This window comes from Panthera pardus, unplaced genomic scaffold (assembly GCF_024362965.1).
Source record: "Panthera pardus isolate Hobbes unplaced genomic scaffold, ASM2436296v1 HiC_scaffold_17, whole genome shotgun sequence".
NCBI lineage: Eukaryota > Metazoa > Chordata > Mammalia > Carnivora > Felidae > Panthera > Panthera pardus.
The window spans coordinates 112,049,282-112,065,427 of record NW_026526732.1 but is presented as its reverse complement, the minus strand read 5'-3'; positions in this window follow the sequence as shown (position 1 = coordinate 112,065,427).

Genomic DNA, 16,146 nt, shown 5'->3' with positions numbered 1-16,146 from the left:
AATAATGAAGCTGGCTATTTATCCAGTTTGAAACTCAGATTTAGTCTGTGCAACTTGGATAGTACTTGAGTAGTCATTAAAAAGGATAAACAATCATTCATCCAACTACTATTTCTTTAGTGTCTCCTACCTGCCAGGTGTGCTGTTAGCTGCTGGAGCTATAGCATTTAACAGGATAGGTAAGAGGACATAATCCATGGAGACGTAGCTCATGGAACTTGCATTCCAGTGGGGAAGGCAGAAAATGAATGAGGAAACAAACCAACAAACAAATAATTGAGATAACTTCAGATAGTGGTGTGGTTTATTAGAATATAAACCAGAAAAATATGCTAGCAAGAAGATGGAAAATGTCAGGCAGGATTAGAGTAATATTCCAAATCCATGCTCAAAGAAAGTCTTTCAGAAGTAGCTGATATAGAGCTTAACTACTGCCATAAACAACCATAAAAACTGGGCAATATATACAAAAAAATCATTTGGAGGCATTGGGCAGGACTACGATCCTTAAGAGAAGGGACATAAGGGAGGTGATTCCCAAATCTCATTCCCCCAGCTTTCTCCCTGAGGGCAGAGAAAGGTATTCTCACTCAGTGAAAGAAATACAGATCAGAGTTAGGGGACGCCATGCATCTGAGATTTGAGAGATGGGGTATTAGAGGGAAAGAACTGCAGAAAAGGAGCCATTAATATCAGCATAAAAATTTCCCTCAGGTCCTAGAGCACCATCTAAGCTGCACATGAGCAGGAAAAGACTCATGGAGCAGCAGAAAACAGTACCTGGGAACCTGGGGAGCAGACCTGAGATGTGAGTTGGCCAACATGGCAGAAAGGTAGGGGGATCCATACTTCCCACGTCTCTCAAACAAAGAAGTGCAGAAGCCAAAGGACTTTGAACACCAGAGCCTGGGAGGAAAAGAGATCTGAGATGCCACACGGTGCCTGAGGAAGGTTGGAGTTCAGACTCAGCCAAGCTAGGAGAGAACTGCATCAACATCTGGGCTTTTGGCTGAGGATCCAGAAAGGCTACCTTCGAAGATGCAGGACTAACTCTAGGAATAAGAGTTATAATACAGATTATAATTTATGTGAGATTAGTTGTTTTACCAAAGCATTTTATTATTCTTGGCATGACTATAAATCTGAAGAAGTTCCTTAAGTGATGATATTATGGAATATTCAGCTATTTATTTTTTTAGTCAAAAAAAGAAGTTTTTGCATTGAAAGTTTTTGATCTTCTAAGAAAATGTATTATAATAAAAAGTAAAATATTATTGTCCCTTTGGGATCGATAAGAAATAAAATTATTTCTAACTTGTTAATGACTCTTAAAAGTTTAGGGGCACCTGGGTGGCTCAGTTAAGCAACTGACTCTTGACTTTGGCTCAGGTCATGATCTCACAGATAGTGGGTTCGAGCCCTGTGTTGGTCTCTGTGCTGAGCATGGAGCCTACTTAACATTCTCTCTCTCTCTCTCTCTCTCTCTCTCTCTCTCTCTCTCTCTCTCTCTTCTCTCTCTCTCTCCCTCTCTGTCTCTGTCTCTTAAATAAAAAATAAAAAAGTTTACCAGTCCCTGGTGGAAATAGTAGGAGTAGTTGGGTTTGATGGGAATGTGAAAACCTACATTGATTCAGATAGCAGTGAATAGAGGGAGGTCTCCCATGTGGTTCTATTCAGGATACACAAGAATAGAGGGAAGAATTAATTTCACATTTGCATTCTTCTGCTGTTCAATTGGCTCAGTATAACATTTACATTAAGCTTATTCTAAACTTGGATGAATATTGAATCTTCTATTTGAAAGCTGACATCTTGAAATAAGAAAAGAAGAAGAAGAAGAAGAAGAAGAAGAAGAAGAAGAAGAAGAAACCAGAAAATGCAAAAATTTTCATTTGCTTTACTCTGATTGCCCTTCTGTCTACAGCTCACTCAGATTCATTATGTGTAGGCTTCCTTTCCAGAAAACGATATCAGTCTATCAGGTGCCAATACAGAGTCTTCTAGAAGCCCACAGAAATGCTTATAAAAACACAATAAACACAAGAGAGTTTATAAATCCACAGATAATCAAGATGAATAAATAATATATTAACTTATTTTATTTTTTAATGTTAATTAAAATATAAATAAATAAATAAATACATACATACAAATAAATAAATACAAATAAATAAATTCCATAAACAAATGGAGCCAGATAGAAAGAAACCTACCTAAAGTAGTCACAAGACCTCAAAAGAGTCCATCCAGATTTAAGAACCATATCTCCCTTCTGACTCAGAAAGCTGCGATCTGTACAAAGGAAAAAGCCTCCCTGCATTTAGGCACTTGGGATGAGCACTGGGTGTTGTATGTAAGTGATGTATGTATGTATGTATGTATGTATGTATGTAAGTGATGAATCACTGTGTTCTACTCCTGAAATTAATACTACACTGTATATTCACTAACTTGAATTTAATTAATTAATTACAAATAAAATAAAATATGGTAACAAACATTGGATAATACAACATTTTTGAAATAAAATATATGCAATATAAGATAAAAAAGAAATGGGTGATAATTTTATCAAGTCATTTATGGGACTCTGACATGACAAAAATCATGTTATCACTTATGAGTTACATTAAAATAATTTCTAATGTTAAATATTCTTAATAGAGAAAATAAAAAGAAAAGATCTATAAAAACATACACTAGAAATCCTTGCTCCAAATAATTAGCTACTTCTTAGACAAATGTTTGAAATAGCATGGATGTAGAAAATGTACTATGGGCAACCAAGCAAGTAAAAAAAGTAAGTGTCTATAAACAATGGAACAACTTCCTTGGAATTCCCAAAGGAAAGATGGCAGTCAACAGACTGCACATCCAGTGTATAAAGGCAAAGGGAGGTATTTTTAAGATTCAGAAAATATTCACCCATGAAAACTTTTGAAATTGAATATGTGCTTTGATCTTGGAATGAAGACACTTTCACTCAAGACAGGGACGGCATGAAAGGATCTTGAGCACTCAAACTGGCCAGACATCAAATTGAGTCAAAATGATTATTTCAGGGGTGCCTGGGTGGCTCAGTCAGTTGAGCTTCTGACTTCAGCTCAGGTCATGATCTTACAGTTGATGAGTTCGAGCCCCGTGTCAGGCTCTGTGTTCACAGCTCAGAGCCTGGAGCCTGCTTCGGATTTTATATCTCCCTCTCTCTCTACTCCTCCTCCACTCATGCTCTGTCTCTCTCTGTATCAAAAATAAATATGAACATTAAAAAAAGTTTTTTAAAGATTATTTTAATCTTGTGGCTCAATGGAATGAAAATATCAAAAATGATTTTTAAAAAAGAAAAATTCCTAAGTAAAATATTTCACTGAGGAGGAATAATATGAATTTTAAAACCAGATAAAAAATAAAACAGTGTGAATGGAAATGGGGAAGGAAAGCACATGAAATTTCTTGCTTTTAAGAGTGAAGATTCAAAAAATATGTAATTTTATTTTTGGCTGGCAATGATAAAAATGTAGACTAAAGGAAGATTTTAAGAATAGCACACAGACAATCCAAAATGTTGAAAAACATCAAAGAAAACATAGTTAACAAAAAATAAAGATTGAGAAAATACTACAAAGGAAAAATAAAATGAACTGACATGAGTAAGACCATTTATAGTAATAGATACAAAATTAAATATAAAAGGACACAAATAAATATATAAAAGGACTAAATGATGAAAATAAAAATAAATTTTCATTTTGACCCTGACTGGGTCTAGATTGAGTTGGATGCACAGATTATAACTTTTCAAGTACAGAGCTTCACACACTTCTGCATACGTTGTTTGAGTGAATTAATACCATTTTAGTTCCTCCAAAGATTTCAGAATTAGAATTCAAACAAGCAGGTAAGATAAAGGCAACATCAATGCACAAAAATTCCGTATCAAGATAAACATATTTGCATAGACAGTTTGAAATTTAAAAGTTCCATGAGAAACGGAACTCACCTATTTAGGACTTCTTGGCTAATCTGTGCATTTTAAAAATGGAAGCATTGATATTCTAGTAGGCAAATGTTAAGACTTCTCATAGAATGAAATGGTTGTCTAAGGCAGTCCAACGACCTAGTGACCTTTGTACAAACAGTGTATTTTCACAAGAGAAGAGAAATAGAAATCTTCCAGAAAAGGAAAACGCTCCCAGACCTTGGCTCATTTTCGTGATTTACACCACTTAGTCATTCAAGGGTAACGTGTATTAGGAAAGCAATAGTGATGCTTATTCTTACCATACCTCAGTTGTTCTGGTGAGAACTGCGATACTAGCCTTCAGAGCTGTCAACCTCATATTTTCAAGGGAGACATATATTGTTTACCTGATGGCTGTCTTTTGAAAATACTATTATGTTCTTCTTCCAAAGGGAGAAAACAATTCTGAATGTTGCCATTCAACTGGTTATACTTAGACTTGTTGGGGTTGGCTAGAATTTCGTGGACACAACACTTCTTGTTGTATGAGTCATAACTCTAAGCGCCATCCACCAACACCAATTACTCTGAAAACATCCTACTTGTAAGACACACTGGATCCCTGTGCACGTGACACACACAAGCACCTTGCGAAAGGAATCAAAAGGAAGTATGGTTACTAGCATCTTCGTTGTCACGGCCATTTCTACCTGGAAAACACAGGTCACCATTTTGTAAAATAATTTTGATCTACAGCATGAAAGGAATAGAATAAGAATAGACTGAATTAACACGCGGGAAAGTCATGAGGCTTAATCGGTGTGTCCCCATCATTCGTCTCTACGCAGACAGAAGGGCATCATCTCCATATTTTACTAAAGCTTAGAAAAAGTGCACTTTCCAAAGTCACATAGCTGTCGAAGCACTGAGTCAGGGTAGAAAAACTCAGGGCTGTCTGCCCCCAAAAGCTGTAACATTGAGAACAATGCTATGTTTCTTCCTCCTGCCTACACTGACATTCACTACGTAGAAGATTTTAGAGTTTTTTCCAAAACAGCAGCATCTTCAAGCGAGTTTTTAAAATGCTTTTGCTGCTGCTCTAGTTGCACCAACTGAACTGTCTTAGTCTTAGCAAAAATTTGAAGTTATCTTTTTTTTTCTTTAGCTGTAGAATTACAGAGCAAGAATGGATTTGCAAGACTAATCTATCCCTAGTTTTACTAACAAGAAACATGAGGCCATAACAGTCTAAGATTTGCCTGTAGTTCCTTAAGCAGCCTGTGGGAGACACAGAACAGGACCAGAATCCGGTTCTTAGGAACCCTGCCCAGTCCTTTCTCCACAAGAGTTGATGATGAATGGTTACAAAGAGTGCTTCAGACATTCACATATATTCTAGAACATTTGCAATCTGTGCGTGACAACTTGGCGTGCCATCCAAACACTTGTTTCTATAGAAGCAGGCATAAACATCAACGTCCCTTTCTTCTTTCCTTCACTGAATGCTTTCTATCAACACAGGCAGTGTGTATTCAGCTGCCTGTAATCCTGATGCCTTCAGGCTCCACTCAGATGAGCATCATGCCAATGGGCCCTGATGTTTTATTTCTCTTTAGATAAAAATGTTTCTCCTGCATCAAAACCAAAACCTAGAAAACAAGAATTCTCCAAGCTTTAGCTTTTTGTTGGGTGGTGCGGTGGCATGTACCTCCCCATTTATTTCTATAAATATATAGATATATATAGAGATATAATATAGATATAAATATATAGATATAATAGATATAAATATATATCATAAAATATATAAAAGAATTAGCTGTGATTGGCTTCCTAGGAGAAGAGTACCTCATGACTACACTAAGAAAACTGACATGGATGATTCATACTGGAAGTCAGGTCAAACCACATGGAAAGTCATTCCTTCAGGAACCATAAGAACAACTGTTAGTTAAAAATGTAAAGAGGGATGTCTTGGTGGCTCAGTGGGTTGGGTATCCAACTTCAGCTCAGGTCATGATCTCACTGTCCATGGTCTCGAGCCCCACATCAGGCTCTCTGCTGACAGCTCAGAGCCCGGAGCCTGCTTCGGATTCTGTGTCTCCCTCGCTCTCTGCCCCTCCCCCCACTCACACTCTGTCTCCCTCTCTCAAAAATAAAATAAAAGCATTAAAAAAATGTAAAGACAAACTATGTACGCTTATTTTTCCTTATGAAATTGTTCTCTTTAATAATTCAAATTTTAATATTTTAACATAATAATTCAAGTTTTAATATTTTTATATTTTTATCTTTATTAGTTTTAAAATATTTTAATATTTCTTTTTTTAAGTTTATTTTTATTTTTGAGAGAGAGCATGAGCAGGGGAGAGGCAGAGAGAGAGGGAGACAGAGGATGTGAGGTAGGCTCTGTGCTGACAGCAGAGAGCCCCATGTGGGGCTCAAACTCACAAACTATGAGATCATGACCTGATCAGAGTTGGATGCTCAACCAACTGAGCCACCCAGGCACCCAAAAATATTTTAATATTTCTTAAAGTATAGTATATTTCTTAAGAAAGTATATTAAAAGATTCTATTTGTAAAGGCTTCATAGTGAAACACACAGTCTGAATATCAGCTGGGGATAGAAATTTGCTATCAAGACCTGGATTCATAGAAGTATCCACAAAAGTGGGAAAGGTGTTCTCTTAGCTTCTTGTCATTGAACCTAGCCAAGTGGTCTTCAAACTCAGTTACTTCTAGAATAATCAGTGTTACAAAATGCTCAAGTCCCACTCCGGCTTGCTTCCCTTTGCTGTTAGTTAGCAGTAAAACCCAGGGCAAAAGTGCCATTGTTTAGGCTTTACATGAAATAAGATCTTATACTATAGAGCGTCAGACACTAAATGAGATTTATGGAAATTCTTAATGCCTCCCTTGTGCCTTATAGAAGTTTGGGAATCATGGTTCCAGTCTTGTCTCTGCCATTTTGTCTAAGACACTTAACTTCATGTTTGTTTTTATTACTTTGTAAAATCTCTTCTGTAGCATGGAGAAGAATATTGCTAACATTCTTCAAAACATTGTTGAGAGAATAAATTTGATAATAGCTATGAAAGTACTTTGTAAAACACAGAACACAAAGTAGTACTTTTGATCCTGTAAACATGAATTGTAGAAATGGTAGATGGTACAACCTACAGAAAAAGTGATTTTAAATATAAAGCGAACTTGCTTGCACTGCGCAAACACCCAACACTGTGCTTCTGTGGATCCATCCCTCCCATGGGTCTGCCTCCCTCCCAGTGCCGCAGGGCCCCCTCCTGAAGCGGACCACCGAAGGCAAAGCGAGCTGAGCCTACCCCTCCCGCCCCTGTGCACCTTGTGGATCCACCCCGGCTAATACACCAGATCCCATCAAAGCAGCACCCCAAGCCTGGCAGTGTGCAAGTAGCAGACGGGGGCCACACCACTCCACTGAGTCCTGCCCCAGGGAGAGGGGAAGACAAGATACATACCAGTCTGACTGTGGCCCCGCCCACCAACACAAGTTACTCCAGACAGCACAGAGGAAGAGCCCTGCAGTTCCCCACCACTCAAGGGACTTCCCAAAATGACGAAACGGAGGAATTCTCCTCAAAAGAAACGCCAGGAAATAGCGACAGCTAACGAACTGATCAAAAATGATTTAAGCAATATAGCAGAAAATGAATTTAAAATAATAGTCATAAAAGTAATCGCTGGGCTTGAAAAAAGTATAGAGAACAGCAGAGAATCTGTTGCTACAGAGATCAAGGAACTAGGAAGCAGTCAAGAGGAGCTAAAAATGCTATAAATGAACTTCAAAATAAAATGGAGGCTACCACAGCTCAGATTGAAGAGGCAGAGGAGAGAACAGGTAAACTAGAAGATAAAATTATGGAAAAAGAAGAAGCTGAGAAAAAGAGAGATAAAAAAATCCAGGAGTATGAGGGGAGACTTAGAGAACTAAGTGACATAATTAAGCGATTGGGATTCCAGAGGAGGAAGAGAGAGGGAAAGGTGCTGAAGGTGTACTTGAAGAAATCATAGCTGAGAACTTCCTGAACTGGGGAAGGAAAAAGGCATTGAAAACCAAGAGGCACAGAGAACTCCCTTCAGACGTAACTTGAATCGATCTACTGCATGACATATCATAGTGAAACTGGCAAAATACAAGGATAAAGAGAAAATTCTGAAAGCAGCTAGGGATAAATGTGCTCTAACATATAAAGGGAGACCGATAAGACTCGTGACCCATCTCCCTACTGAAACTTGGCAGGCCAGAAAGGAATGGCAGGAGATCTTCCATGTGATGAACAGAAAAAATATGCAGTCGAGAATCCTTTATCCAGCAAGTCTGTCATTTAGAATAGAAGGACAGATAAACATCTTCCCAAACAAACAAAAACTGAAGGAATTCGTCACCACTAAACCAGCCCTACAAGAGATCCTAAAGGGGATCCTGTGAGACAAAGTACCAGAGACATCACTGCAAGTATGAAACCTACAGACCTCACAATGACTCTAAACCCATATCTTTCAATAATAACACTGAATGTAAATGGACTAAATGCTCCAACCAAAAGACACAGGGTATCAGAATGGATAAAAAAAACAAGACCCATCTATTTGCTGTCTACAAGAGACTCACTTTAGACCTGAGGACACCTTCAGATTGAAAGTGAGGGGATGGAGAACTATTTATCATGCTATTGAAAGTCAAAAGAAAGCCGGAGTAGCCATACTTATATCAGACAAATTAGACTTCAAATTAAAGGTTGTAACAAGAGATGAAGAAAGGCATTATATAATAATTACAGGGTCTATCCATCAGGAAGAGCTAACAATTATAAATGTCTATGCGCCGAGTATGGGAGCCCCCAAATATATAAAACAATTACTCACAAACATAAGCAACCTTATTGATAAGAATGTGGTAATTGCAAAGGACTTTAATACCCCACTTACAACATTGGATAGATCATCTAGACACATGGTCAATAAAGAAACAAGGGCCCTGAATGACACATTGGATCAGATGGACTTGATAAATATATTTAGAACTCTGTACCCCAAAGCAACAGAATATACTTTCTTCTCGAGTGCACATGGAACATTCTCCAAGATAGATCACATACTGGGTCACAAAACAGCCCTTCATAAAAGAATTGAGATCATACCATGCACACTTTCGGAACACAATGCTATGAAGCTTGAAATCAACCACAGGAAATAGTCTGGGAAACCTCCAAAAGCATGGAGGTTAAAGAACACCCTACTAAAGAATGAGTGGGTCAACCAGGCAATTAGAGAAGAAATTTAAAAATATATGGAAACAAACGAAAATGAAAATACAACAATCCAAATGCTTTGGGATGCAGCGAAGGCAGTCCTGAGAGGAAAATACATTGCAATCCAGGCCTATCTCCAGAAACAAGAAAAATCCCAAATACAAAATCTAACAGCACACCTAAAGGAAACAGAAGCAGAACAGCAAAGACACCCCAAATCCAGCAGAAGAAGAGAGATAATAAAGATTACAGCAGAAATAAACAATATAGAATCTAAAAAAATTGTAGAGCAGATCAATGAAACCAAGAGTTGGTTTTTGAAAAAATAAAATTGATAAACCTCTAGCCAGGCTTCTCAAAAAGAAAAGGGAGATGACCCAAATACATAAAATCATGAATGAAAATGGAATTATTGCATCCAATCCCTCAGAAATACAAGCAATTATCAGGGAATACTATGAAAAATTATATGCCAACAAACTGGACAACCTGGAAGAAATGGAAAAATTCCTAAACACCCACACACTTCCAAAATTCAAACAGGAAGAAATAGAAAGCTTGAACAGACCCATAACCGCAAAGAAATTGAATTAGTTATCAAAAATCTCCCAACAAATAAGAGTCCTGGACCACATGGCTTCCCAGGGGAATTCTACCAGACATTTAAAGCAGAGATATATCCTATCCTTCTCAAGCTATTCCAAAAAATAGAAAGGGAAGGAAAACTTCCAGACTCATTCTATGAAGCCAGCATTACTTTGATTCCTAAACCAGACAGAGACCCAGTAAAAAAAGAGAACTACAGGCCAATATCCCTGATGAATATGGATGCAAAATTCTCAATAAGATACTAGCAAATCGAATTCAACAGCATATAAAAAGAATTATTCACCATGATCAAGTGGGATTCATTCCTGGGATGCAGGGCTGGTTCAACATTCGCAAATGAATCAACGTGATACATCACATTAATAAAAGAAAAGATAAGAACCATACGATCCTGTCAATCAATGTAGAAAAGGCCTTTGACAAAATTCAGCATCCTTTCTTAATAAAAACCCTCGAGAAAGTCGTGATAGAAGGAACATACTTAAACATCATAAAAGCCATTTATGAAAAGCCCACAGCTAATATCATCCTCAATGGGGAAAAACTGAGAGCTTTCTCCCTGAGATCAGGAACACGACAGGGATGCCCACTCTCACTGCTGTTGTTTAACATAGTGTTGGAAGTTCCAGTATCAGCAATCAGACAGCAAAAGGAAATCAAAGGCATCAAAATTGGCAAAGATGAAGTTAAGCTTTCACTTTTTGCAGATGACATGATATTATACATGGAAAACCCGACAGACTCCACCAAAAGTCTGCTAGAACTGATACATGAATTCAGCAAAGTCGCAGGATACAAAATGAATGTACAGAAATCAGTTGCATTCTTATACACTAATAATGAAGCAACAGAAAGACAAATAAAGAAACTGATCCCATTCACAATTGCATCAAGAATCATAAAATACCTAGGAATAAACCTGACCAAAGATGTAAAAGATCTGTATGCTGAAAACTATAGAAAGCTTATGAAGGAAATTGAAGAAGATATAAAGAAATGGAAAAACATTCTGTGCTCATGGGTTGGAAGAATAAATATTGTTAAAATGTCAATACTACCCAAAGCTATCTACACATTCAATGCAATCCCAATCAAAATTGCACCAGCATTCTTCTCGAAGCTAGAACAAGCAATCCTAAAATTCATATGGAACCACAAAAGGCCCCGAATAGCCAAAGTAATTTTGAAGAAGACCAAACCAGGAGGCATCACAATCCCAGACTTTAGCCTCTACTACAAAGCTGTAATCATCAAGACAGCATGGTATTGGCACAAAAACAGACACATAGACCAATGGAATAGAATAGAAACCCCAAAATTAGACCCAAAAAAGTATAGCCAACTAATCTTTGACAAAGCAGGAAAGAATATCCAATGGAAAAATGAGAGTCTCTTTAACAAATGGTGCTGGGAGAACTGGACACAACATGCAGAAGGATGAAACTGACCACTTTCTTACACCATTCACAAAAACAAACTCAAAATGGATAAAGGACCTGAATGTGAGGTAGGAACCCATCAAAACCCTAGAGGAGAAAGCAGGGAAAAACCTTTCTGACCTCAGCTGCAGCAATTTCTTACTTGACACACCCCCAAAGGCAAGGGAATTAAAAGCAAAAATGAACTATTGGGACCTCATGAAGATAAAAAGCTTCTGCACAGCAAAGGAAACAGTCAACAAAACTAAAAGGCAACCAATGGAATGGGAAAAGATATTTGCAAACGACATATTGGACAAAAGGCTAGTATCCAAAATTATAAAGAACTCACCAAACTCCACACCCAAAAAACAAATAATCCAGTGAAGAAGAAATGGGCAGAAAACATGAATAGACACTTTTCTAAAGAAGACATCCAGATGGCCAACAGGCACATGAAAAGATGTTCAACGTTGCTCCTCATCAGGGAAATACAAATCAAAACCACACTCAGATATCACCTCACGCCAGTGAGAGTGGCTAAAATGAACAAAACAGGAGACTATAGATGCTGGAGAGGATGTGGAGAAACAGGAACCCTCTTGCACTGTTGGTGGGAATGCAAACTGGTGCAGCTGCTCTGGAAAACAGTGTGGAGGTTCCTCAAAAAATTAAAAATAGACCTACACTATGATGCAGGATGCAGGAGTACTGATGCATAGGGGCACTTGTACCCCAATGTTTATAGCAGCACTCTCAACAATAGCTAAATTATGGAAAGAACCTAAATGACCATCAACTGATGAATGGATAAAGAAATTGTGGTTTATATACCTTTTGTAGCAACATGGATGGAACTGGAGAGTGTTATCCTAAGTGAAATAAGTCATACAGAGAAGGACAGATTCCATATGTTTTCACTCCTATGTGGATCCTGAGAAACTTAACAAAAGATCATGGGGGAGGGGAAGAAAAAAAAATGGTTAGAGAGGGAGGGAGCCAAAACATAAGAGACTTCTAAAAACTGAGAACAAACTGAGGGTTTATGGGGGGTGGGAGGGCAGGGTGGGTGGGGGATGGGTATTGAGGGCACGTGTTGGGATGAGCACTGGGTGTTGTATGGAAAGCAATTTGACAATAAATTTCATAATAATAAATAAATACATACATACATACATACATACATACATACATAAATAAATAAATAAAATGAAGTCATACTTTAGAGTGGGCCCCAAACCCAATGACTGGTGTCTTTATAAAGATGAAAGAGACATTCAGATAGAAACACACAGGAAAGAAGGCCATGGAAAGATGAAGGCTGAGATTGGAGTCTGTAAAGCCAAGAAATACCAGGGGTTGTGGGAGCCACCAGTAAAATAAATAGATAAATAAATAAATAAATAAATACTCAAGTGCCTTAAACATATCCTGCGCCCTTTAACTACTCCACTAAGATTCTAATCTGAAGAAACAATCAAAGACATGACCACACGTATACATAATTTGCCAACAATAAATAGCAAAACAACGAAACAAGTAGATAAATGTGGAAATAACCAACTTAAGTAATTTAACCAAAATTTTTAAAATGATAAATTAAGTCCAATTCAATCACCCAATGATTAAAATCACATCACTGAAAATTAGTGATACTATCAAAAGTATCTGATATAATAGTGAGCAAGAAAAGCCAGAGAAAATTGCATTTACAGTACCATTATAAATACACATTATACTTATAAATAGATGGGTATGTACATGCGTTTGTGTGCATGTGTGTGTGTGTTTGCTTGACCACACTTGAATCAGCTCCTGAACCTTCTTTGTAGGCCTCACTCATATGGCCATTTTCTGGTAAATCCAATTTTAACAAGAACTCCGCTAAGTTAAATGGACCCCCACCCTCTATATCTGATCGCCATTGATATCAGATTAATGTCCTCATCCTCCACCACCCCCAGCGGATGGCTCATCACCCTGGTCTGTCAGGCAGATACAGCCAGACTCCCCTTCACTCCCGATGTTCCCTCTTAGTGATTTCTCACCCAGTGACCCATCCTGCTCCTTGGCTGTAAGTTCCCACCTGCCCACACTATATTCAGAATTGAGCTCCACTCTAAACAGAGATATTTTTCCTCTATTGGAATAGCCCAGATATGTTTTTTCTTTAACGGTGTGTGTCTGTGAGGGTTCCCTTGTTATCTCTGGGTATTGAAATCATGGATGATTTGCATCTTCTTTATACCCGTCTATCATTTCCACAATAAACTTGCTTTATTTTTTATGGTCAGAATAGATCATTAATACAATTAAACGATGAAAAAGAAACTCACAAGTAACACACACATTTGCAATAGCACTTTGAAGCATTATAAGCACAGGTGTAACTACAACAATCTGAGCACTTCTATGTGCCAAGCGTCGCACTAACCTCTGCATGTTATTTTGCAAAGTCTGTGAAGTACAAATTATCATCTCCATCATCAAACTGAAAAAAAAAAAATCATGTCTCAGGTTAAGTATCTTGCCAAAGGATACAGGTTATTGAATGGTAGAAACTCATTCAAACCTTGTTCTGTATGATATCAGAGCATATTTATTTGGCCGTTAACTTCTCTCAAACATTAAAATAGCTAAGTGGGGGCACCTGAGTGGCTTAGTCGGTTGAGCATCTGACTTCAGCTCAGGTCATAATCTCACGGTTCATGGGTTCGAGCCCCACATCAGGGTCACTGCTGTCAACACAGAGACTGCTTCAGATCCTCTGTCCCTCCCTCTCTCTCTGTGCCTTTCCCACTCGTGCTCTCCTTCTCAAAAATAAATAAACATTAAAAATATAGCTGGGGCACCTGGGTGGGTCAGTCGGTTCAGCGTCCGACTTTGGCTCAGGTCATGATCTCACAGTTTGTGGGTTCAAGCCCCACATCGGGCTCTGTGCTGACAGCTCGGAGCCTGGAGCCTGCTTTGGATTCTGTGTCTCCCTCTCTCTCTGCCCCTCCCCTGCTCAGGCTCTGTCTCTCTCTACCAAAAATGAATAAACATTCAAGAAAATAGCTAAGTGTGTTAGCATGTTTTCCTCAATAACTCACTTAGCAAAGTATAAACAGGATATAGGAAATCACATAGTCCCTACAGTAGACCACAAGTCCCTTCAAAGAACTTAGCGTCTACTATAGAAGGAACGTCGTGTGCACACGACAGCCCCTATCCTATGTACAGCATCCGGAAAGGACAGGCAACACAGCACTACACCCACAGCATGAGTTCTGGAGTCAGGTACGCAGAGATTGCAAACCTGATTCTGCTATGTAGTCACACAACCTTGGGAAAGTCGCTGAGCCTCTCTTCGAAAAGCTTCTAGATCATCTTAAGAGGATGACGATGATAATGATAATAGTTCATAGGGACGCAGGGATATTAAGTGAGACAGCGGATATTCAACAACCAGAGACGCAGCGACGTGTGCGCTGTTTAGGCGGTTCTGTTCAGCACTGACCAGGGCTTTCATGCGTTTTCCTTCTGTTCCTGAATTTTTCCTGTTGAGTTTCTATTGTTTCTGCTGTTGCCATTCTTACCAGAGTGGAGGCGCCCTCGGAGTACTCTGAAGAGTCGACCGCCTCTTCCCCCACCCCTGCCAGAAGCCAAAACACAGCACCAATTAGGTAAGAGGGGAACTGGGACAAGAAGGAAGACTCAAGAAGGTAGAGGACTTAATCTCGGAGTACTAGCCCGGGTCACAAAAGCTGAAAGGATAGAGTGGCCCAGCTTGGCACCGACACGGGGGAGCCTAACAGCAGCTGCGGAGTCAGGTGCGAGTCTAAGAGCTGCCCAGAGGCTAGAAAGCCAGCTGGGATCCCGAAACGCGGGGGGCGCCACACGCTGGGTCCTGCGTGTTGCGGGGAGGCTAGCGGGGGTGGAGGTGCTGAGGGCTCCCTGAGCCGCTGCTGACGGCTCTGCTGCCCTCCTGAGGCCCGTGTGCGCAGCCCCGCTCACAGCCCCACCTGGCAAGAGAGAGAGGCCTCGGTGATGACAAAGACCCGCGTGGACAGGTGAGAGGGATGAGAGGGCAAACAGAAGATAGGTGGATGGAATGTAAGAGCTCGGGCCCAGTCTGCCTATCCTGCTGTTGCCCAGACACTTCTTAGGGGCCTTGATCACAATGAATCTGACCTTTCATAAAGTATGGAAAAAGAGATTGCGTTGTTTAGGGACTAGAAGGGCAGGGAGAGCTGAGAGCACCATATTCTTAAAGAATTAAGAATACTCTCTAATTATGACTAATTAGAGAGTATTAATACTCTCTCATTATGACTTATGTAAAAACTCATATGCCCAGCACAAATGGGCAAATAATTCACACGAGCAAATGTTTTTTGATAAATAATATGTGTCTCTGTGAGTGTGAGTTTTAAACTATAATTTTAATGGAATTTTAAAAATAAATTCTATGCATTTCTTACTTACATTCTTCGGTAGAACCTGGTAAACACAAGAAATGGTGTTTTAGACAGAAGAAATGTAATAAATTATTTTCTTCGTTTTTCTTTTTTTTTTTAAGTTTATTTGTTTTGAGAGAGAGAGAATGTGTGCAAGCCGGGGTGGGCGGCAGAGAGAGGGGGAGAGAGAGAGAGAGGGACAATCCCAATCAGGCTCTGTGCTGTCAGCACGGAACCCAATGCAGGGCTTGAATTCACAAACCATGAGATCGTGACCTGAGCAGAAACCAAGAGTCAGATGTTTAACCGACTGAGCCACCCAGGCACCCTGAATCATTTTTTTCTTAATGCAAAATTATCATTATGAAATCATCATGATATATGTCCTCGATCATACCATGCAAGTAAACGTAATGTCCTTGAGA